Source organism: Lissotriton vulgaris, chromosome 4_1 (assembly GCF_964263255.1).
Source record: "Lissotriton vulgaris chromosome 4_1, aLisVul1.2, whole genome shotgun sequence".
Taxonomy (NCBI): Eukaryota; Metazoa; Chordata; class Amphibia; order Caudata; family Salamandridae; genus Lissotriton; species Lissotriton vulgaris.
In genome coordinates, this window is record NC_141691.1 from 1,913,516,910 (window position 1) to 1,913,543,929 (window position 27,020).

Sequence of the window (27,020 nt, forward strand, 5' to 3'; positions counted from 1 at the left end):
ATTATTACCCACAAAGAATCATAATAGACTTTGAAATAGCTATGATACAAGCTATACTAAAAATATACCCACACACTGCAATACAAGGGTGTTATTATCACTACAACCAAAGTACATGGAGACACTTACAAAAATCTACCTTAAGCATAGAATACTCTACAAACAGCAAGTTTGCTTACCAGATTAAAAAGTTAATAGCACTGGCATACGTCCCAACAACAGAAGTGGCTAATTACTACAATGTATTACTTGATAGTCCTTTTTACCGCAGTAATGAAAAAAAATTAACTCTCTTCTTAGACTATTTTGAAGACACCTGGGCAGGAAGATTACATTGTTCTGGTCACCGCAGACAACCTAAGTTCCAAATTTCCTGGTGGAATGTGTACGCTAGCACTATAGCACAAAAAGCCAAAACCAACAACCCGGTAGAAGAATGGCATAATGCCTTCCAAGCCACAATAGGCAGAACACAACCAACACTTCATAAACTAATCCAATGCATCAAAAAAGAGCAAAGCTAGCAAGAGCTAAGAATCGAACAATCTCTATAAAAAATAGGACCAAAACTAAGCAAACAAACAATAAATATGTATGAATACCTCCAACAAAAAACAAGAATATACCCAAGTATCCAAGGTCTAGAATACATAGACCTAATTGCAAAATCTATCCTTTAATAAAATAGAAATAGCAAAGCATCAAACAACATATAACAGAGACAGATTTTTTTATATCAGTTAAATTATGTCATTTAATATAAAATGGAAATTATTATCACAAGACAAAATATAACTAAATAAAATACAAAGTCACAAATACACATAAACCACCCCAAAAATTAAATAAATAATGACTTACGGTTCTGCAGCTGTAGAATGTGTCCGAAATAGATGCTTTAAAAATGAATCCAACCAAAAGCAATCCACATCGTGAAATCAAACCCCAAAAAATGCAAAAAATACAACTGTATAAAAAGATTCCAACGTAGCAATCCTCTGGATAACGGAACCATAAGAACCCGAAAATAAATCTCGATAAAAAAACGCTCCAAAATCCCGAAAAATAAGGAATTGTATATAAACATTTGCCTCTATGTTAAAAACAATAACGAGATCAAATCCATCTGGTCACCAAAACCGACACCTGTAAATAAAGTACAAACAAAACCCACCCGAAACAAATAATAAACCCACAAAGCCAAGAAATAACAAATAAAACGTACTAAAATACATAAAGTAATACTTTAATACAAAACATTAACATTACATCCATATTAGATAGTAAACAAAGAACGCTATCACTAATGTTCTTAAATAACACGTACATTTTACATAAACAGTTAAATAAGGCACATAGCAACACATACACACTAATACTAACTAAACAATTCATTAGAAGTAACTTAAAAGTAATTAAAATTAAACTTATATTAACAAACACGAAGCAGCTCCCAACCGCAAGGTTCCGTCTTCAGAAATGACCTAAACAACGATGTAGATAGACTAAAAAGTGAACAACACAAAACAAAATGGCAGCATAATAAAAACAAAAATAAGACCTAATCCCCATATTGATGAATGAATTTTTTTATATGCACATTTCTTGGGGGAAATTGTTAAAACTTTCTAAATGTTTACAATAAACATATGAATAATGTAAAATGTACATGCATTTTTAATATGAAAATATATATTAAAAAAATTAATGTATATTAAAATATGTTTATTAAATAAAATATTCATTTATTTATAATATAGAAATGTTAAACATGTTATGTATATACTTTTCTAAATGCCAAATATTTGTAAATTAATTAACATATTACATTTCTTTAAAATTTTAAAACATGTAATATGCTAATTAATAAAAAATTACAATGTATATGTTACAAATACTGCAATGTTATATATCACTAAATACAATTTTTTTTAATGTTTAAATATTTCCATTTACAAACAAAACGAACAAAATAAATACTGTTTATTTTACAAGAATTTATTACTAGTGTACTTTATAAATTTACAAGCTTGTGATATAAATTTAAAAATTTTATAAAAATGTGTAATTGATTTTTATACATATGTTATTAAATATAATCTTAAATATTTAAATATATATTTAATAATAGTGATAAATATAATTAATAAATAATTTTATTTTATTTTAATATTGTATGAAAAAAACTTAATAATGTATTATTCTAACTCCAAATCCAACATAACTCAGGGAAAGTGCTGGACAGTGAACCATAATAATTTACTATTCTAACTCCAAATCCAACATAACTCAGGGAAAGTGCTGGACATTAAACCATAATAATTTACTATTTTAACTCCAAATCCAACATAACTCAGGGAAAGTGCTGGACAGTAAACAATAATATTTTACTATTCTAACTCCAAATCCAACATAACTCAGAGAAAGTTCTGGACAGTAAACCATAATAATTTACTATTCTAACTCCAAATCCAACATAACTCAGGGAAAGTGCTGGACAGTGAACCATAATAATTTACTATTCTAACTCCAAATCCAACATAACTCAGGGAAAGTGCTAGACAGTGAACCATATTAAAGTACTATTTTAACTCCAAATCCAACATAACTCAGGGAAAGTGCTGGAAAGTAAATCATAATAATTTACTATTCTAACTCCAAATCCAACATAACTCAGGGAAAGTGCTGGAAAGTAAACCATAATAATTTACCATTCTAACTCCAAATCCAACATAACTCAGGGAAAGTGCTGGACAGTAAACCATAATAAGCTGGACAATAAACCATAATAATTTACTATTCTAACTCCAAATCCAACATAACTCAGGGAAAGTGCTGGACAGTAAACCACAAAAATTTACTATTCTAACTCACCCTTCCCCCTATAAACCCAACTAACAACTCCTACAACATTTTCATTTTTTTAAATATCAACTTTTACATTATGTCACATTATTTCTAATTTCTAAATTTAAAATTCGATTTTAACAATTATTTTCTGTAAAATGTTGTTAAATTTAAAAAATGTTCACAAACTTTTTTAATTTTCTAACCACACTTATACCCTATAAAACAAATAAACCACTACTAAATCATTCACACACTTAATTTAATATAACATTTTAAATTTCCTAATTAATTTTGAATTTCTAATTTAAAATTTCTAAATTAAATTTAATTTGCAATTATAAATTTAAATAAAAAATTTACACACATTTTTTAAATTACTACCCACCCTTATCCCCTATATAACCAACAACCCGCTACTAAAACAATCACAAACTTAATTTAATTTAAATTTTGAAAATATCTTAATATAACATTTCAATTTTCAAATTTCAAATTTCGAAATTAAATGTTAGTTTACTACAATTTTAATGTAAAATAATAAATAAACACACAATTTTTAAATTACTACCCACCCTTATCCCCTATATAACCAACAACCCACTACTAAAACATCCACACACTTAATTTAATTTACATTTTTAAAATATCTTCATTAATTTCTAATTTCAAATTTCGAATTTTTTAATTCATTATCTTTTTCGTGAAAATTGTACATTTAAACCCACCCTTATCCCCTATAAAACCAAGAACCTGCTCCTAAAATATTGACTAAAAATGAATTAAAATTATTAAAATGTTTCTTTTATTAATCACAGAAAAGATGAAAATAAAAATAAATAAATATAATAAATACATATTGATAAATAAATATAACACAAATAAACATTATATCGATATTATTTACATCAATATTTATCTACACTATATTTTCTACAACGATATTTAACAATGTCGATATTTCTGCTATTCTAAACAAACAATATTTACTACATCGATATTTAATTTGTCGATATTTAACACAGTCGATATTCTTACCTCGATATTTCTGCTTGTCGATATTTCCACGTCGATATTCCAGATGTATACCAGGTTTTTTCCAGTAAAAAAGCAGTGATTTAAAATGTGCCTGATAATTCCTAGCTCCAAAATCCTCCATTGGATTTTCTTTATTTTGGTGTCTATAATATCTATTTTTATAAATTGGTTTTGGGTTTCCTTTGTGTTGTGTTTCTCTCTTATTCAATTGTTTTCTACTTCTAAGTGTTTTGTACTTATTCCTTTGTTAAAGCCTGAATGTTTGAAGCCACAGCTACCCATGGTTGAGCTAGGGTTTTACAAACTAGCCTGACTATACTGAAGACAAATCTGTGAGTTTATTACACCGTGAGGTTGAGCAATCACCCCATAAAATAAACTGCAGTTCCTCACATGTATCATTTATTCTTGTAGTAATTCTTGGAAGTTTAAATTGGCTATGTAAAATTGCCATATCTATTCTTCAAGATATATTATTTTGATATACAAAAACAATGTATAGAGAATATAGATATAGGGATATATTAAATGGGCAATAAAATAGGTTAACAGGCAAGGATGTAAAATAGGTCAATACTATTTGTAGCCGAAGGCCACTTTCTTATAGCTAATTTTGATAAAGAGAAATATATGAAAGAATCACGGTAACCAGAAAAGTGGGGATGTGGAGGTTAAACATTCCTATATCTTAACTTGAAAACCTTTTCTTCCTCAAGATGAGATCACACTGTATCTGTGGGTATTATATTTCGCCAGAAAGTAGACACTAATGAATTAGAAATGAGAAGGAAAGGGTGGCGTTCAACAGGATCTTTTTAGAATGTGGACAGACCCAGGGAGAAAAACAGTTCCACCATTCATGGTTTGGCAGAGTCTATTATCAAAAGGTGTACTGAATGTACCACTTTTATTGGTTATTAATCCTATGTTAGCCAATTTAATGTGACAAACAACAAATTTAATGGCTGAAGTAGTCATTTCTAATCTGGTAGACTGGAAAGAATTATCACTGAAGAGAGTTTATGCTGGCTTAGGTGTGTTGATGAGAGCATAGATTTTTGCTGTGTATACATCTCAGACACTGGTTAAAGACTTTTACGCTCACTACAGCCTATCATTATGGGGAAGAGTGTTCACTGTTATTAGTACACATGGTGACTCGGGCAAAACAAATATCAATGCTACTTCTGATAACCTTAAAGCTTCAGCAATGCCTTCAGGGAAATGGTTACAGCTCGTGATGACTTGCACCGGAAAAAATTAAAGGACAATGTTGGTCAAAAGGTTTGACTTCTAAGTATGTCCTTGTTAAGCAGTAGGTTGATGCATAAATCAGAAACATGCACACCCATTTCAACCATGTTTAAGTCCTAAAAATGATGTTCCATATTTGACTCATTTCCACATTCAGCCTAGACATTCTGTAGGTCTGCTCTTCCTCGTCATGTCCCAGAATCTAATGAGAATACAAGACAGACTGTTTCTTTTGGAATGGTTTCCAAGAGGTATGCCATTAAGTTTAGGAAGAAAAGGTGTCAATGGATGGTATCAGTACCCTTCTATTGAAAAATGTTTTTTTTTAGTTCTACTCCTGGAATACAGGGGTTGCATTCCATAGGATTTCTAGTCAGGAGGTCATCAGTGGAATTCAGACTAGTGATTGAGCTCAAGAAAGACAATAACTTTGAGGCAATGAGTCACTTCAAATGAGAATTTATAGAAACGTTCTTCAAGCAATATTTCTGGAGGATTTCTTAACCTCCAGAGGCTCACAGGATGCATATCCTTGCACACCCATTGGAAATGTCAGAATTTTTCAGGTTCTGTGTGGAGGGTAATCAGTAGCAATGTCAGGTTCTTCCACGTTTGAAGGTGTCACCCAGAGTCTTTATGAAGTGCTGCCTCCTAACCCAGATAACTATACTGCATAAAGATGATGTTGAGATGTATTCATACCTTCATGACTTATTTATATAGTCGCAATCATGGGATCAGCTTCATCGCAGAAATCAGTACTGACAATTTACAGGATCGAAACACCCAGCTTAAATCTTCAGAGAGTTTGGAATATATTGGTGCTCAGTTCCAAAACAGTATATTTAAGTGTAGGGGGCATGGTGAGTGTAGTTTATATGGTTTATGAACCTGTTTATTTTAAGCTTGCAGGCAGTATGTATCTTTCTGGTGTTGTGGGTTTGCTGTGACATGGGTCTCTTAGCTCTTCACATCTAATATCATTGCTATTCAGTCTCAGAAAATTAGGAAATCATTATTCTGGTTTCAAAGAAGATTAGTTGACAGCTCAGTTAGTGGTTACTTTCATCCATCATCTCAGCGGGAGATGTTTTGGGTTTCCATGCCTATTGGCTCTCACACCAGATTCCAGCTGAAGAGAAATGGCATAATTTTTCAGGTACTAATTTGATTATTTGGACAGATAGTGGGGCTGATTACTACAGCGGGTGATGTGATCCCCACCTGCTATCAAAGCAGACAAGATACCAACCGACAAGCAGGAGCCGGTCCGACAGCTGCATTCTGATGCGACCTTAGGCTGGCAATTGCAAAGGGCTCCTTTACGTGGCAGCTTATGCTGCAGCCCAGAAAAAGGGCTGCAGCACAAGCTGCTGTGCAAAAGAGCAATTCCTGAAGATGAGTGGGGGTACTACATTTGCCCCCTGGATCACTTTACAGTGGCCATAACAGACGGGGGCCCTGTTTGGGCCCTCAAAATCCATTTCCAATAGCCTTTTCATGGTGGTCTTTCCAAAATTTTAAAAGACTGTTGGAAAGGGATATCGGAATCCTAACAGCAGTGCCTTCCTCGGCACCGCCTCCATTCGGGATTGCGATTTCTACCCTCACCCCATTGGGATCAGATGATCCTTGAAATGCGGCAGTCAGACTGAAGCACTGTGAGCGTTCGGACCATCACTGATGGCCTGTCTGTGTTCGTTCTGGCATCATAATCAGGGCCAATATAGGTACAAAGTTTCGCTTAGAAAACAGATCTACTTTGGTTCTCACACTCATACTTTAGTATCCAGTAACCTGGGATTGCCTGAAATTGATACACCTCCAAGAGCATGGCCTAACAAGTTGAAAAATGTTTTTTTCTCCTTGTTATTTCCATTTTCTGTGTGTGCTGCAGTATGCAGTGCAGATAGAAAGAGGAACATGCCTCAAGAGATGGTTTTCATACAGGAAGGCATCCCTTACTGCACAAACACAATTCTCCTTGCAATGCAGGCCCCCTTGCACCATGTTGCAAAGTTGCCTGTATTGGCACTATGCAACTTGAAGTGCGCCAGTGCAGACAGCAGAAATGCTCCATATCTTTGCAAATATGGATAATTTCTGCCCTTTCACACAAGATCGTTTCTGTCTTCCCAATAGCTCGTTCTCATAACTAAGGAAATTTACCAGTCTTGGTCAATCTGGAAATGAAATAAAATCAGTGGGTGGGGGTGTTTGAGCACCCAATCTCCACCCATAGAGAGCTTTCCCAGGGCAGAGTGACGCAAGGCAGCACCTTGTGCCATGCAACTTGGCTTTGCTGGGCTTGGTAAATCACATTATATTATGGATTAAGAGCAACGCAAAACTTTCATAAATATGCCCCCAGCGTATATATGTTTGTGGTCATAACGCTGGTCTAAAAGGCGAGAACAGGAGAGGGGTGAACATCTCTGGAAACAAGAAGAGTACTCCAATCCAGACATCACTAGATCATTGACAGAATCTTAACTTCGATTTACACTTATTTCATATTTAAACCCGCAGAGATTTTAACTCACGTATTGGTGGCCATGTATATGTTAAAATTCTTAGCAAAGTTTAGTGCACCATTTTTTCAATGATACTGACTTTTATTATCCAGATTAAAAAATCCTGGTTATGCTTCCAACATTTATAACATTTACAATCTAATACTTGAGCGTTTAATGTGTTTTTCCCATTTTTATGCATACGTAATACATAACAGGACATGACACTCAATAAAACATGATTTACACCGCTTAATTGTATCTTTGGTCTAGTTTTTCTTCTGTAAATGCCAATCTGTTTAATGCATCCAGTTTTAGCTGACTGTTTAAATTCATAGTCGCCATTAAACCTGTTAAATCCTAAGCAAACACACAGATAAAGTCATGTTACACGAAATCTAATTGGAAAAGGCCGGAGGAAAGGTTATATGTGAAGGGAAGGTTCACATTATATGAGGCCTGCTCGCGGCCATTTCCTAAAGCCAACCTGATCATCTGTGTGTCAGATAGACTCACAAAGACATTGCTGTTACCTTGACTATCATGTGCGCGGATGTACTCGGAAGGCTGTGAACATGGCCTTAAATTTGCCAGAAACAGTAAATAATATTGGTACTTTGACCGGGGCTGTCAAAATCAGTCGAAATTCAGAAAGCTCAATCTGTATGCTTCAGGAAAGATTATTGTTGCTAAGTGGAAGAACTAATGATGCTGCAGTGTGTTTCCAACATTTTCTATTGAATGCTTGGGGAGCATTTTGATAACTAAAATAGCTGGAATTTGAATTGTTGACAGTTTTTTTTGTTTTGTGTAAAGTGGCCTGTGTCGCAGCGCTCTTTGCAATAAGACACACCGAGTCAGAGGTAGGCTTGTTACTTGCTTCTTTATTCCCTGCCAGCCTCGCACTGGCTTACAGACTACATTTCCTTTTGCACGTCACTTCCTATTCCTATTTCCTGTCCGCCTGTCCTGTCCTGTAACAAGGTCAGGCGGGACGACATGACATCTCCCCTGTTTTACAAAGTCTTACTTCCTCTACATTTCCTCAACAAGGCGTCGAGGTTTTCTTATTAAACGTTGCGGACGTTTCTCTCGCCTTGGTACTTGACTGTGGTGACCTGTAGTTTCCACCATTCGCGGGGGGCTGTGATGGTTCTGGTCACTGCCATCGCTTTGGTTAGAAGAGTCGCTTGAGAGTTGGCTTGATGAGGTCTCATGTCGATCACGCCGGTTACATCTTTTAAAGAGTGATATGTTTCTCGTCATCTGCCTGTGATCAGCTTTGGCTGTGATCATGGTTCCTTTTCTCTTGATGACCTGTAGGGGAGTGTCGAGATATCGACTGTCTGCCTTGGCTCGTCGATCACCCCGCACTATTACCCAGTCTCCTTCTTGGATATTGGAGTCTCTGGCATGTCTACGCTGGTCAGCGTATGTCTTCATCTTGCGCTTATTTTCATGATCTATCTCAACTAAAGTATTGTGATCAACAGTGACATTTCGTTGTTGAGGAGCCGTGTTTAGCATGGGTAGTCTAGTTCGAGGCGTCCTTCCTAGCATCACAGTGGCTGGACACTGATTAGTGGTGCTGTGTGGCGTGTTCCGATATGCTCTCAGTACTTCGTTTAGTGTCTGTTGGATATCCCGGTGGGTTAGTTCAGCCTGCTGGATCGCTTTTTTAAGTGTCCCCATGAATCGCTCCACCATGCCATTCGCCTGCAGCCATAATGGAGTGATTTTTTGGTGTTTGAAATTGAGATGGGTTGCGAAGTTTGTGAATTCATGGCCGTTGAAGGGAGGCCCATTGTCTGTCTTTACTCGCAGTGGGATGCCCCAGGCTGCGAATATCTCATCAAGCACGGGGATCACTGTGGTAGCTCGGGTAGATGATATCAGGTGTGCAAATGGGAATCGGGAATATTCATCCATGGCAACGATGATGTACTGCCCTGATTGTAGTGGTCCGAAGAAGTCGACTGCAACTTGTTGCCACACTCCTTCCGGTAATTCTGACATTTGTAACGGTGCCGGCGGTTCTTCCCGACTGACTACTTGGCATGTCATGCAATCTTTTAGGGTTGTCTCTACCATGTGATCGAGATTGGGGAACCAGACGCGTTCTCTCAGGGCTTTCTTGGTTGCATTGATGCCTCTGTGGCCTTCGTGTGCCAAATTGACAACTCCCTGACGTAGTTTGTGTGGAATCACAATCCTTCCCCCTCTCAAGAGGAGACCATTGTCACTGAATGTCTGACATAATATCGACAGACAGAATATCGAAATACAAAAATATCGGAGCAAAAATATCGACATCAAAAATATCGGAATCCTATCTTCATAAAGGTAAGTACAAAAATATCGAAAAAATAATATCGTAGTACAAAAATATCGGAATCAAAAATATCGTTTTTTTAAATGTATTAATAATAATGTAAAAATAATGTTAAAATACACATAATTTTACAAATATTAAATAAAAATATTAAAACAAAATTAAAACTAATACATATACATTTAAAATAAATAAAACACTTAATAATTTAATGTAATTTTTTTTAAATGTTATTTATTTGATTTAATGTAATATTTTTTTGTTTTTACCCTGTACGCCTGTACCCCAAAAACCCAAAACTGACCCTGAACCCTAAAAATATCCCTGTACTCCAAAAACCCCAAACTGACCCTGAACCCTAAAAATACCCCTTTACCCAAAAACTGAAACCTGACCCTGAACCCTAAAAATACCCCTTTACCCAAAAACTGAAAACTGACCCTGAACCCTAAAAATACCCCTTTACCCATGAACTGAAAACTGACCCTTATCCCTAAAAATACCCCTTTACCCAAAAACTGAAAACTGACCCTGAACCCTAAAAATACCCCTTTACCCAAAAACTAAAAACTGACTCTGAACCCTAAAAATACCCCTTTACCCAAAAACTGAAAACTGACCCTGAACCCTAAAAATACCCCTTTACCCATGAACTGAAAACTGACCCTGAACCCTAAAAATACCCCTTTACCCAAAAACTGAAAACTGACCCAGAACCCTAAAAATACCCCTTTACCCAACAACTGAAAACTGACCCTGAACCCTAAAAATACTCCTTTACCCAAAATTAATTAATATTATTTAATTACCAATTAATTATTAATTAACAATAACAATAAAGTAAATATATTAGCACATTAGCTGTAATTAATTAATTTTAATAATTAATATTATTTTTCCCAATTAATTAATTAAGAATAACAAAAAATTATATATAAAAAAATTACTATAATTAATGTAATTAAATAATTAATATTAATTAATTACCAACTAATTAATAATTATAAATATGTACAAAATTATATTAATTAATTAACTAATTAATATAAATTAATTACCAATTAATTATTAATTAAAATATGTACAAACATATATTAATTAATTAATTATTATTAAATTACTTCCCACCCTATTCCCCTATAAACCCATAACCCGCTACAAAACATATTTATCAATTAATCAATTAATTAAAATTTATTAAAAATTATTTCTCAATTAATTAATTAATAATTCCTACTAATTAATAATTAATTTAACATAATTAAATTACTTCCCACCCTATTCCCCTATAAACCCACAACCCGCTACAGAAGTAAAAGACAATATTTAATTAAATTACATTAAAAATAAATAATATAACATAATAAATACAATATAATATACACTAAATTTATTTAAAAATTGATATTAGTAACATCGAAGTTATTTATTTCGATATTATTGACATCGATATTTAAAACTTTGATATTACTGATATCATACTAATATCGATATTAAGACTGTCGATATTACTTACCTTCGATATTTTGTCCCATCGATATTTAAACTTCGATATTTTTGTATATCGATATTTAAAAATCGATATTTTGTCTGTGCACCATTGTCACTGATAGAAAGTTCATCACGTACGCGTGGAATGCGGCGAGATCTTGACGAAGGTGAGTGGAGTCTTGGGGTGACTGCTTCACGTCCCTCCATGAGTTTGTGCGGATTCGAGTCATTATGGCCTGCACAACGGGGTCGAGCGCCGATGCCTCTTGAATGGCTTCAACTAGAACTGAGGGAGGACATGCTGTGTCAACAACGAAGTGAAGATATTCATCAGCCACAGAGAGTGCAGCTCGAGCACCAGCAAGTGGGTGGTGCGACATGAAATCAGCTGGGTTTTCAGCTTTCCCTGGTTTGTGTACAATAGTGAAGATGTAGTCTTGCAAGCGCAGACCCCACCGTTCAATGCGTGGTGGCATTTTCGCATTGGGGTTTCCGAAGATCGTGAAGAGGGCCTGATGATCTGTGATGATCGTGAAATGTTTGCCGTAGACGAAAAGGTGGAAATGTTCGCACGCCCACACTACAGCTAGGCTTTCTTTCTCTGGTTGTGAGTACGCCTTTTCAGTGTCCATGAGGCTGCAGCTTGCTTATGCGATGATGTGTCGCTGATCAGAGTCTTTGCGGTATTGGGTCAGGATGGCACCCAGGCCCACCGGGCTGGCGTCTACTGTGATTTCTGTTTTCTTCTTTGTATCGAAGTATGCCAGGTTAATGGCAGACCCGACGGCTTGTTTGATTACAGAGAATGCTTGGTGGCAAGTTTCAGTCCATTCAAATGGCTGACCCTGACGAGTGAGCTCTCGTAGTGGATAGCTGATTGTGGCGTAGTCGCGAATGTAGCGTGCGCAATAGCTTGCCATACCAAGGAAAGAACGAAGGTCGCTCACGTCTTGGGGCTTTGGAGTGTCAGCAAGAGCCGCTACTTTTTCAGGGTCCGGTCTCATTCCCTCTTTGGAAAATATGTGTCCATTGAATTTTAGAGTGTCTTTGTGGAACTCACATTTGCTGGCGTTGAGTGTTAGGTTTGCAGTCAATAACGCGTGACAGACCCTGTCCAAAGCGGTGTCATGTTCTGTTTGGTCCTTTCTGAATACAAGTAGATCATCACTGTAGTTAAAGGCGTTTGGAATGCCTTGTATGACCCGTCTGATGGCTTCCTGGAAGATCTCGGCGGCCGAGGAAATGCCAAAATTGAGGCGCTTATAGCGGAACAGGCCCTGATATGTAGTGAAGGTCGTGATGTATCTTGATTTGTCGTGGAGCTCCAATTGGTGATAACCTTTCTTTAGGTCGAGTTTGGAGAATACTGTGGCACCGTTGAGTTTTGTGATCATGTCGCTGCTGTGTGGTCCGGGATGGCGTACCCGCTCAATAGCGGTGTTGGGTGTGCGCATGTCGACGCACAGTCTGACCTTGTTGTCCTGCCCCTTTTTGGGGACCACCACAACTGGCGATACCCATGGGGTGGGTCCTGTCGTGCATTCTATGATGTCTGTTTGAAGTAGGTCTTGGAGCTCGTCGTCGACGGCTTGTTGTAAATGGAATGGCACCTTCCTATGGTGTTGAGCGATGGGTGTCACGTTCTCGTTGATGTGGAGCTTCACCTTGAAGTGGTTTAACTTCCCGAGACCTTTGAACAGATTAGGGAACTTTGCTACGATGTCAGGAGCATCTTCAGTCATGTAGAGGAGTTCTACAAGTTTGAGTCTTTCTGCTGTGGGTAAGCTAAGCAGACAGTCTGCCACATCTGGACCTTCTACTACGTGGATGTAGGCATCAACTTTCCGGTCTTTAAACGTAAGAGTGGTGTGGAACCGGCCCAGGCAGGGTAGTGGCTTGCGTGACATCCATGTGAATTTGCGGACAGCTGCGGGTTCTAATTTGGGTTTTTGCTTCATGTTGTGATATTCTAAGGCGCAGATATAGTTTAAAGAGGCTCCAGAGTCCAGGACAAACTTGGCTGGATGGTCACCTATCAGGATGTCAAGCTTTGGATATTGCTTCAATCGATCCGGGTCTGATACGATACAAATGTATTCATCACTGTCTTGTGATGCTGGAGTGTGTGATGATGATTGCTGGAGGTGTCTCTACGTGACCGGTAAGATTCAGTCGTTTGACTCCTGGTGCGGTGACCACTTCCGGAGCGACCTCTTGATTGATAGGAGTATGCTGACTGGACACTAGAGTTTGACGAGCTGGACGAGCGTCCTCCTCTCTCTTTTATTGCTCGTGCGTGATGTCGCATGTCATGTCCTTTGGCCGACGATCTGTGGGTAGACTGCTTAGCTTGACATGCAATCTCAAAGTGGTTGTCTCTCCCACAGCGGTGACATCGCTGACTGATCGCTGGGCATTGTCCTGAATGTGGGTAATCTTGTCCACATCTGTAGCAGGTGGGCGCAGACTTTGCGGATTTCGTGTGCGGCGAGCTCCGTTTGGACGATGACTTTCGGGTGGTGTGAGACTTGTGGGATTTAGACGTGGACTTGGCAGTCTTGGAAGACCTGTGTGCCTGAACTCACAGTGCATGGTCTTTTCAATCTGATGATTTTTGCGTCCCCATCCGTTTGGCATAGTCTTCCGCCTGGTCATTGATTCTTGTTAGTTCTTCAATTTCTTCTAGTGTATACGGCTTTTTTAGGAGTCTCCGACGGAGAGTTTCGGATTGGCATCCATCAATGATGCGGAGTCTCGAAATCGCTCATGCATTCGTCTTTTTCTTGTGTGGCTAAATTGAAGGTGTGGCGTTCGTAGTCTACGTTGCGTTTGTGAAGAAAACGCCTATCAAGGGCAACTTTTACTTCTTCATAGTTGGCGGTTGCTGCATTAGGTAGTTCTTTGATGCTTTGCGCAATGTCCGGGCCTATCAAATTTCTCAGGGCCACTAGTTTTTGCTTGGGGTCCTGCACCAGGGATCCTACCATGTAATCTTCAAAGTCTTCGCTCCACGTCTTCCACGTTGGACCCATACTATTGCCTGGCGTCAGTGGCAGTGGCTGTGGTTGACGCATGAACGAGGCTCCAATGGGGTTGGTGGCCGTCGTGGGCGTGTTAGCTGGAATAACTGGACCTCCTGTGCTTGCTGGTCCTGCTATGTCGTTCCCTCCGGATGAGCTATCAGGGTTTGTATCGGACATCTGCACCTGACTGGATCTGGATAGCTGGATTGGAAGTCGTCCAGGTTTTATATTGGTACTGGCTTCAAAAGGGTGCTTTCTTTATATTGTGAGGCTTTTCTTTGCTCTGAGGGGTCTTTCTTTGCCTTGAATGCGTGTTGCCCGCCTTTTTCTTTCAGCAAAGTCCTTGGTGATGAATGGCGCCTGACCTTAAGATGGCCACCATCAAGGGTGCGTGGATTGATTTAAGCGCTGGCGCCTGACCCCAAAATGGCCGCCACACGAGACATCGAGTCTCTCTTGACTTCACTTGTGCCTGCTGTTAATTATGTTTGGGCGCGCGGGGAAGGCTGCGGGGTTTGGACTCACCCTCACTCTTTGCTTCGTCCTTGTGTCCGGCCCCTCTCGCCCCTCGCTTGTGTCTGGGGCGGGCACTGCTCTTCAGCGCTACGGTGCTACGCGGAGCCGATTGCTCGCGTCTGGGGGACACGTGGTGGCAGCGCTCTGATGCACGCGCTCGTCTCTCGGCAGACAACGTGTCTCTCAGCAGGCAGCGTCTGAGCACACACGGGTCAGCGCTCTGGCACACGCGCTCTGACTTTCCGGCAAACAGCTTGATGCACCGTGACTCGTGGTAGCTCCGACGCCGGTCCCGGCTTTTCGCGCTCTTTCCGCGTGGTCGGAGTTTGTGCTGTAGAACTCGGTGGCCGGCCACACAGGTTGGCTGAGCGATGGTGCTGCTTGTGGGTTTTATAGACATCCCACCCTCGTCGCCATTGTCGCAGCGCTCTTTGCAATAAGACACACCGAGTCAGAGGTAGGCTTGTTACTTGCTTCTTTATTCCCTGGCAGCCTCGCACTGGCTTACAGACTACATTTCCTTTTGCACGTCACTTCCTATTCCTGTTTCCTGTCCGCCTGTCCTGTCCTGTAACAAGGTCAGGCAGGACGACATGACAGCCTGCACTGTATTTTCTAGCTGCCCATCTGCCCATGTGTGCTGCTTCACTCATGGAGAAGGCAGTAACTCTCCAGCACTATGAGGGTAGCACTTTATTTCACCCCTCCTGGTCCAACAAGACTGCACTTCATGAGACAGGCGTATATGATTGCGCACACACATGATCTGTGTTTACCTCTGACAACATAAATCAGCATTAGGGATGCAGACAAATGTATACTTGGGTACCAAGGGCAGGGGTACACCCCCATTACAGTGCAGAGGACTTTTCTTCCCTAACAACAAGCATTGGCTAAGTCAATGGCTTTGCCCATTTTGTAGTTAGAAATGCTCCTTTATTGGTTGACAAGTTTGTGTGGTTCTGTGAATGAGTGGGAGAACAGGAACATGGATAAATCTTGAATGTATGAGTGCGTGTATGGGAGGATGGAAATGAGTTACCAGATGCATGAATAATTAATGGTTGAGTGAATGCATGGGCACATGGCTAGATGCTAATATAAATCGAAATGACGAATTGTACATGGTGCATAAATATCTTAAATTTACTGGGAAGATGGATTCCCCAGAATAAATCCAACTTGAAAAATGTGGCATCTTGTTCGTACCTGCACCATATCTATCAATAGTTCAAAATCTATTTACACAACTTACTGGCAACATTTAACCTTATGCTAAAGTGAAAGCAAAGATAATATTTGATGATTCTCTATTTTAATATGTAAAACAATCCCAGAAGTAAAAAAAGGCACCTCAGTGAATCGTAAATTACAAAATATATGGTCTTCAGCTAAACGGAGAATGATTAAAAAACTGCAAACGCCAGAACTAATGGCTTTACAAATGGTTATTTCTATACTGGTTTGAAGAAACTCTGAAGACCGATACACGAAATGGATAATTATGGATGGCTTTACAGAACTTGATATAATCCACAGTTTGCTGCAGATTTGTGCCGGTTTCTAAAAAAATGTTACGAGCTCCAATAGATCAAATGTTTCTTTTCCGAATGCAGAATTTACTCAACCCTGTCACACAGGTTGGACACCATTGCCACATAATTTCAACAAGTCACAAATATCTCTACATCAAGATTATGGGATGAAGGGTCTAAGAATGGGCTCTAAACCCTACAAACAAATGTACATTTTTGTTAATAGGCACCAAAGGATCGTGGATGGGGTTGGGACATAAACCCATATAAAGTGTACAGGAGTCAAAATTGTGTTTGGACCTTGCTTTCTTGAAAGACACATCTGCTCTTTATGCTTTTCTCCAACTAGTGTGGTCTGTTTTCTATCTAAAACCAGTTATCTAGTGTCAAGAGTGGTGTTTTGGCAGGCAAAGGGGAGGACCTGGCTGGGCCTGCTGTTATGGGAACTGCAAAAAGAAGTGGAAAAGAGAATACAGTCGATTGTTGCACCTTGTATTCCTCACACTCTTCAAGGTACTAATGTTCTGTGTCTGAAGGGTGGTGGTGAGGCTAGGGATGCTGGCTTCTTCAGCAGTAAAAATCAGCTGACATTGTTTGGACCTGTAGCTGGCAGTGGTTGGGAGCGTGCAAATGCTTGCAGATGTCATACCGTGGATATTAAGATGGTGTGCCCTCTTGAATGCTTTCAGACTGAGCTGTTTGCCATATCATGTGTCAAATAAATTGCACACAAGCAAATGTTGCCACACGTCCAACTACTCACTACTTGTAATAACACGTGTCATTATTAGTTTAAACATATAGCATTGTTTTTTGTGTTCAAATAGTTTTATTAATTTTGAAGAAGAAAAAAGTTTTACAATCAGACATACAGGCAATACAGGCAAAACGTATGTGGTACAAAATGCACATGAGATTATCATTGAGTACATAGAGGTGTTGGTAATGCAGGGAATCAGAAAAATCAAGCAAATGGACAAGGATACAGCAAAGGGATGTGTCCACAGTATGACTAAACAGGGCACATTTGTTCAATATCACAAAAAGAGCCATACTTTGAGTGAGTCCAAGTATGGTGTGGTGCAGTACCAAGAAGTTTGACAATTTCGAATTACCTATATTACATAAGTTGCCATGTTATGTTATGATATGTTATGTTATTTTTATTTGTACCGCGCACAGCTGCCCCAGCAAAGGAGTGTCCTGGCGCTTTGAAAAAGTAAACACAACACAGCATTAAGAGCAAGCAGAAAGGAAAAGAGACACATCAAAGGGGCTAAACAAATAAAAAGGTCTTGATGACCCGTCTAAACTGAAGGAGCTCATCGATGGCCCAGGTTTCCGGAGGAAGAGAATTCCACCAGCTCGCTGCCAGGACTCGGAAGGAGCGGCCACCAACTCTGCTCAACTTAAAACGCGGGACCACTGCTAAGTTCTGGCCTAACGATCTAAGAGTGCGGGAGGGGACATAGGAAATCAGGAGTTTCTCCAAGATATGTGGGCAGGTACCATTGAGGATTTTAAATGCAAGGCAAAGAACCTTGAATCTAATCCTCTGCTGCACAGGGAGCCAGCGGAGAGAGTGCAGGGTATTGGACACCGGGCACCGCCTAGGCAGACCTGTCACCAGTCGGGCCGCCGCGTTTTGAACCCGCTGCAGACGAGAGAGTTCTGACTGGTTAACCCCCGCCAGTAGTGAGCTGGCATAGTCCAACCTGGACAGCACTGATGCTTGGACCACCAGTTGTCTTGTGGGTGCATCAAAGAATTTGAGGATGGGTCGAAGTCCTCTGATGATGCCATAGCAAGAAGCCGCCACCTTCTTGGTATGACAGATGAAACTCAGAGAAGGATCAAGCCACACCCCCCGGTTTTTTTTCTCTGACGCTGGGAGGGGAGTCACACCCAAATCCGAAGGCCACCATTTGTCGCCCCACAAAGCCACCTGTTTACTAACCACCATAATACCCTCGTCTTCTTGGTGTTTAACTGGAGACAGTTGGAATTCATCCAGTTAGCCACTTCCCGCAGACCCTCACAGAACCTGGGAGCCTCCAGACCTGAGTCCCCACTCAGTGTGACCGCCAGCTGCGTGTCATCTGCGTAAGAGACCATAGTCAGGCCCCACCGCTTAACGACCGCAGCCAACGGTCTCACATACAGATTAAAAAGGGTGGGACTCAGTGATGACCCCTGTGGGACTCCCTGGTCTAACGGGTAAGATGACGATTTACCGGGCAGGATCGCCACCTGGAATGACCTATCCGTAAGGAAGGATCGAAACCAGCGCAAGGCGGAGCCAGAGACACCCACCTCCTCAAGGCGCCGAAGCAGAATCCCGTGCAAGACCGTGTCGAAGGCGGCACTGAGATCTAATAAAAATAGTGCCGCCGTCCGACCTGAATCCAGCATGGAACCATCAAAAAGAAGAAAAAAGGAGAGAAGTAGAGTGGGGGAAGGGAAGGATATGGGTATGGGAATAGGTTGGGATGTCTGCTTCACAACCTCAGTGTAATCCCTGAGACCACGTAGTGTGGTGAGTAAATGGATCCTGAGAGCCTAACAGGAGTACAATGCTGTGCAGTAAATAGAGTGGAGTATCATAGAACGGAGTGGAGTAGAATTAAGTGGCATGAAGAAGATTATCATACAGTGGAGTGGAGTAGAGTGGCATAGAGTGGAATATCATCAAGTGGAGTGGCATAGAATGGAGCTCCATACAGTGGAATGACATAAAGTAGAGTGGAGTAGAGTGGAGTGGCATAAAGTGGAGTGGGGTAGAGTGCAACAGCATACAATGGATTAGCGTACAGTGGTGTATCATGGAGTGAAATGGGGTGGGATGGAGTACAGTGGAATAGCATACAGTACAGTGGAACAGCGTAGAGTGTAGTAGCGTAGAGTGTATTTACATACAGTGGAATAGAAACTCTTCCTAGTGAGTGGTCATTTCAAAGCATTTAAAAATATCACCATTTATAATAGTAAAAATGTAAAAATGTGGATGCCCCTAGAAAGGACATTTATCTTGCTGACCTCCCATAAGGAGAATGTTCCATGAAGTAAGTCTTTGCTATACATTTTGTCTCCCACAAGGAGCTTTGGAAGCTACAGTACTGGATTGGCTCAGTCCGCTCCCACACATTCTTTAATTATCTTGCCTGTAACTCTCATACAGGGAACATGACTTTATCCATCTGAGTTGTTTACTTTATGCAGACAAATTAAATCTGGTTGTCCTGTCGACCCGTTTAAACCAGATCTGTTCCTCAAACTTCAGGATTCTCTCCTCCCACCTTGTCTGGAACTGATACATTTCTGTGTGTCTTCTGCTTTGGTGCCTAGTCATTGTAAGCATGCGAAGCATGCTAAGATTATCTCCCTCTTAAAGACACCATCCTTAGATGACTCCAAGTCTGAAACTTTCTGCCCCATCTCTCCCTTGCCTTTTCTTGCTAAGGTAATAGAGAGACATGTCAACGTTAGTCTGACCCAGTTCTTCGAAGACAATAAAATTCTGGACATCTCCCAAAACAGCTTTTGGCCAGCACATAGTACTGAATCCGCTCTTATTGCAGTCACAGAGCAACTTTGTTGCACTCTGGACGAGGGCAGATCCTCAGCCTTGATTCTGCTGGACCTAAGTGTCGCATTTTAAAAGGTGTCTGTCGTGAATTAATGGACACAACTCATGCAGTGTATATGGAGGTAAGATGATGTACAGAGATCAACAGTAAAGAGCTGGCTCTTCCTTGGCCAGCATGGGGCAACCGTCAAAACCCGTCGAGACCAGCAGGGCACGAGGGCTAATCTCGCCGAGAGTGCCTGTCTCGAGAAGGTGCGAGCCATACTTAACACATATCCTCCCTTTTATTAGACCAAATAATTTGAAACAGAAATAACAACCAAAGAACAAAATGAGAACAAGAAATGAACACTGTAGAAGAAGCGAACAAAGGAAAATAAAAAACAAAGTACAAGAATAGCATGGTATAAAGAAAACCCAGCACAGTATGAACTGAGATAAATGAGTACACTGAGAAAATCAAAATTAGGCAACAAAATCCTTTAAATACGCATTTGGTTTACGTACTCTGGCCATTCTCGGGGTTGCACAACTGTTGCAATGTTGACTGCTTTGTTTCCTATTGAGTTCTCAAAGGGAACAGAACCTTCCATAGCTGTTAAAGAAGACTGAACACCATGGGCCCTTTTAACCATGGAACACTGTCCTCCCACACCAAACTCAACATCATCAATTAACATGTGAACCCCACACCTTTCCTGTTTCCCCACAACATACTCCACACCCTTTTTATATGATGCCACTCTCCGTCGATTACAACGTTCCAAAATATTTTAGAATTCATGTGTGCACACCACCTTGAACGGACCTTTAAATTTAGACAGATCCCTCATAGTGCGAACAGAGTTAATCTTGACCCAGTCACCTTCAACAATCTGACCTTTTTGAATCAAGTTAGAAGATCGTTTATAGGCAAAGGCACCTCCTCCTTCTACCCACTCTCTCAATCAAGAGGGAACCAACTTGTTACCAGGGAGCCTACCTCTCATAAGTTCAAATGGGAGACTTTGAGGTGATCCCATTCTGTTGCCCCTCTCCACAATGCCATTACCTTTAGGGTTGTACAAAGCTGTGCCATGGTGGGCAATGCTGTTACTTGTAAGAACACTTTCCATGTCTTTGGACACTAATTGAGTCCCATTGTCAGTAATGAGAACAGAGGGGGGTTCCCTTCTTCCAAGAAAATCTTCTGAAGAGCAACAATAATGAATATGGTGGTAATGTCTCTCATAAAAGACAGAGTGAGCCATTTGAAAACACATCCACCACTACCAACACAAATTTGTGTTCATCTTTGAGCTCAGACATGGGACCAATGAAGTCAATGCACACACTGTGTCATGCTTCGCCAGGATTAAAGATGTGCCCCATGGCATCCTGCTTGAGAACATTGAGCCTCTTTTCACCTTCCTGCAAACTTTGCGCTGAATCACCCAATTGGAAATCTATTTGTCCATGACTGGCCACCTAAACTGAGCTTTGATCCTAAATCGAGTCACTCCTTGGCCAAGGTGACCCTAATGTGCCATTTTAATAATTTTCAATCTTAGTCCTTGAGGAAGGACAAACCTGTCTCCTCTCTTCAACACTTTACCTCAATAAATGGAAAACTCCTCAAGAATATTAAGATGGACACAGCATCGGAACTATCCCTCCGAGAACCAATGATAACCATACACATAACTTCACTGATAGTATTGTATTTTGACATTTCTTCACTCCACTCATCCAAAGAGAATGCACCCGCACACTCATTCACTGCATCATCTACTGAAGTCACCGGCTTGTCTTGATTGTCAAAATTAACACAATCGTTATCTTGTATAGGTTTCTGAGCCAATGTAGATAAACAGTCTGCCTGCAGATTCTGCCACCCAGGAATGTACTCCAAAACATAACAAACTTTTTGCAATCTGCCTGCCAACCTGGCTAAACATGTAGAACCTTTGCCACCCCCCCCCAGGTGAGAGAATTTTCAGCAGACGTTTGTGGTCAGAACGCAACAAGAATTGCGAGCCTCACACATATGTACAATAATACTCTACACTGCATGCAGCAGCCAAAGCCTCTCTCTCAATGACTGAATAATTTCTTTCAGTATTGGTAAAAGTTCTGGAAGCAAAGGCGTACAGTAATTTTGGACTTTAGATGGATATCAAAAGGGATCAAGATCCAGGCACTACAAATTTCTCTTTTTATTTCATCAAAACAATCTGGTTGTTCAGACTCCCAAATGAATGTATTTTTTTTAAAAAATATCTTTATTGCTTTTTTCAAATTTTCCACAGTCATCTTGAACTGCAGATATACATATGTTAACGTGTATTACCATATAAAGCTCATTTTGTGGGTTCATGGTGATATTGCATTTACAATATGTATTGAAACTGCTGTTTGTACAACAATGTAATGTGAACAATTGTGCACAATGTCCATTATGTTCCATATCACTTCTTGGTGTCCAAATGATGGTGCCTCTGCATCTTACAGTTTCTCAGAGCGCATGTGTCTCCAGTTGCGATACCTGATGTTTATCCCTGCGCCCTGTAAGGGAAACCCATGAATGACCACATCTGGACTCAGCCAGAGGGCCAGTGGGAAATGCAAAATAAGACATATATGTTTTTGGTTTGAAAATGCTCAAATTAACTAAAAGCGCCATCAACAAATCATCACAATTGGGATCCCAAATGAATTCATGACCATTCCGCAACAGATCTTTAAGGGCCTCGGTCTTAGCTGCGAAGTTTTGAGTAAATTGGGAATAATATTCTATGAGACCCATAAAGGATCTCAACTGATCTTTATCTACAGGTCTCGGTTCTTGTTCAATCGCTTTCAGCAAGATTCCCTTAGGTTTGACACCATCAGCAGACAATGTGTATCCCAGATATTCCACACTTTCGGAAAGGAAAGAATACTTTTCTCTCTCTACGCAAAGTAATTCCCATATCTGCAATTATTTTCAAGGTTTGTTTCAAAACTGAATTGTGTTCTTGAAATGTCTCACCAAAGACCAAAATATGATCCGTAAAATAAATAACATGATCCATACCCCTGAAGAATTCAGACATCATGCGTTGCTTCAGAAGAGAGTCCAAAAGGCATACGTGAAGAAGGCGGTTAAAGGCTTAGAGTCAGGGTGAAGCTTCATCTGATGGTAAGCATTCTTGAGTTCTAATTTGGAAAATAATATTGCGCCTTTCAACAACAGAACACATTTGGTTATATTTGGTAGAAGATAGGTGTGAGATAGGATGTTTTGATTGAGTGACCCCAAGTCCACATAAAATCTCAAGCAGCCATCAGATTTGTGTGTGATGACTACTGCCGAAATCCAATTAGAAACCTCCACAGGTTCGATGAGACCATTGTGTAACATATCTTTAAGCAATTCTTTTACTCCATCCCTGTCTATGATGGGAACCCTTCTGAGTTTGTGTTGTACAGGAATAACATTTCCCTTTAGCAATATCTTCTGGACACAGCCTTTAAGCATGAATGAATGTATGAACGAATATAAAATTTCTAAAGCGCAGACTTAGCCTAGGGGCATCAAGGCGCTGCGGACAGAGATCAGTGTGTCAAATATGCATGCCCAATTTGACATTAAAAACATGTATCATAGAGTCCAAAATGTCATTGATAGTTTCTTCCCTAACAACTATCACTTGCATGGGTGCCCTTGGGTCAATAATAATGTGTAGATCATTTTGATGAACCCACCGCAAATTAGCAGGTCCATCTTCACATACATAAACTTTTCCCAATACAGACCTTTCATCAAACTCAATTTTGGATTCCATGAACCCTATAATATCAATTGTCTCAACTTGATAGCCTGTCGGCATAATGTATGTGGGTTTTAAGCACAGTATCACACAAGAAATGTGAAGGCAAAGATTTTGGAATATTGGTATATTTAGAACCAGTGTTCACCATAAGTAACACCTCTCAACCATTAACTTTGAACTTAGCCTTAGATGTGTTACTTCTGCGTCCCTCAATTTCTATTTCATCTGTCTATACTCAAAATTCTATCTCCAGGATCAGCTAACACAAGATACTTTTCCTCTCCTAGGCAGTCTACACACCTTAGCAAAATGCCCTAGCCAACCATATCTTCTAAATTCTCTGTTGGAAGCAAAGTAAAATTTAGATTCAGAACTATGGCCAAAACAACCACAATGCTTGAAATTTCTCACAGAAACAGAACAAACGCTTGTTCTCCATCTTTGAGCAGATTGTCTGATAGAGGATTGAAAAAACTGAGCAAATCTATTGATGTCCCGAATTTCAGAACCATCATCCTTTTGTTCTTTCTACCCAAGTTTCTTTATGCATAAATCTGACTGTTACAGGACTATGGCAATTCCAATAGTATCATTCAATGTGGGTTTTTTGGCTGTCCACAACCTCTCCTGAATTTTTTTGTTGTAACACTGTGCTATGAGTTGGTCCCTTATGAGTTCATCAGTCATTATCCCAAAATCACACTTTGTGGACAACTCACGAAGTCTAGCTACAAATTTGTCAATGCTCTCCTCTACTTTTTGATGTTGAGTATAAAATGTATATCTGGTTATAACCAAATTCTCCTCCTTTGCAAAATGAGTTTCTTATCTGTGCCTCACCTCAATGTATGCATCCTGAATTATTTGCCCATCACTTCCAATAGCCGGGGGCAAGTACTGTTTGTGCGTGTGCACGAAGAGTTGAAAACTCTGTAACACACAGGTGGGATTCTCCACCACACAATCCTACACATCAACGGGGTGGGCTGCAACGTTGCTCCAATCAAATGCTTTGCTTAGAGGGGCGTGCATGTCTTCAAAGGTCGCTGGCTTGTGGTGATGTCTCTCGGGATAAATCCAGAAGAAAACAAACAACGCTTTACATCTACTGGAAGCCTGACAGCGACTGTGTAGGTTCGTCCAGTCCACTCCACTGTACTGTTGCCATTTTGAAAAAGTGAGAAGTACCTCCACTGCTTCTTCTTGAATGAGCCAGAGCTGGCCGTCAAGATTGTCACCAAAACTTTTTGTGAATTAATGGCCAAAACCATGCAGCGTAAATGGAGGTAAGATGATTTATTGAGATCAACAGTAAAGAGCAGGCTCTTCTTTGGCCAGCCCAGGCCAACTGTCAAAACCCAGCCGTCCTCCCAACAATTAACCCCTAAACATTTCATAGACTCTTACCTCTCGACACCAGCAGTGCCCGAGGGCTAATCTCGCCGAGAGTGCCTATCTCGAGAAGGCAAAAGCCATACAAAACACTGTCATATAAAATCATGCCTCGGCCCTTACATGATATCGGCATTAGTGGGTCTGGCCTCTCCTGGTTTGCGTCTTTCTTTATCTGAGGGCTCTTTCCAGGTTATTCTGCCCCACCACCCCCCAGAAACAGCTCCTAATCTCATTCTCTGCGACATGGGATTCCCCAGGGCTCAGCTTTGTGCCCTACTATGTTTAACATTTATATCTAACCCATGCCGATGTCATCAAATCCTCAGGGCGAATGCTGATGACACTCAGCTTGTGCTTTCTTTCTCTGACAATCATGTCTGACCTAGCCAATTTCCAAAAGGGTATACTTGCCATAGCAGAGTGGATGAAGGTAAATTGCTTTCCTTTGCATGTCAGCAAAACAGAAACTCTCCTACTAGGAAAAGATACACACGCCTTGAGCGCCTACTGGTGGCTTCCCTCCCTTGAGCCCCCCTCAACCAAGATCTCTATTAAAAATCAAGGTGTCTGGATGGACAGTGTGGTGACATATCTTCTCGTGCCTTTGGTTCGAGAGCACATGGGTAGAATGTGATGTAGAATTTGGGGGCCTAGTACGTAGGAGGTGGAAACGATTACAGGCAAAGCTGGTCGGAGGCACAACCGTCACCATGCCAGTGTAAACAAGAAAGTACTTTAACTACAATTCTAGTATGAAGATCATATTTACATTAATGGCGACTAGCGGAACTACCCACTTGGATGAAGAAGACTGAAATGTTGTCTAGTTGACTTTTCGTGGTGCTTGTGGAAGTTGGACCGGCATTCATACTACAGGAGGAAGTCCTCGTATCTTGGGATGTAGTGTACATTTGTTAATAAACCCCTTGTTATTGCTGCAATGGTTGGTCCAGTCTGTGCGAGGCAAGGAGTGTCAGTCTGCACGAGGGAAGGGCTGCTCGAGACAAGGCGCAAGCTGAATGACGCTGGGATAAAAGCGTGTGACTCCGCTAACAGTTCTTGAGGGCTGTGCAGTAACACTTGTGCCCGTCATCCCATTAACACACTCAGGGGAGACACACAGCGGCCATATTTTGAGAAACTTTACAGTGAAGTCAGCGATGGGCACGCTTTAACCACACCTACCGCTTATCATTTACACAGTGCAAGGCACCCTGTTGTAAAATAAAAGAGAGTGTTTAAAGCACATTCTACGGCTTTGTCTTTGGCCTTAACAAGTGTTACCAGCGATAGGCACGCGTCATTTATACCTGTCAAGGTCACAATAAGTACAGCAACAGGCACGCTTTGAAGATTTGCCAAGAATGAAATTGAATAAATGACTTTGTTCACGCTCTACATAAACATAAACGGAGGTCGGTACATTCTGCACATTGTTTGGTTTATTAATAGTTTTTTTAGAACTGCTTTCTATACACTTCTATATTTAATAGCAGGGCTTCTGGCAATGTTTGGAATTTGTGTCCACCGCAAGCGTTCTTGGCTGGCAAAGGAGAGCATATATTTAAATGGAATGAGTGGAAGGAGCATTTTGCGAACTATATTCCAACTTTTTCAGATGATTAGGAATTCACACCGGTAAACATGAAAACATGTTTACTACATTGCTTGTTGGCATGAGAGTTGAAAAAAACGC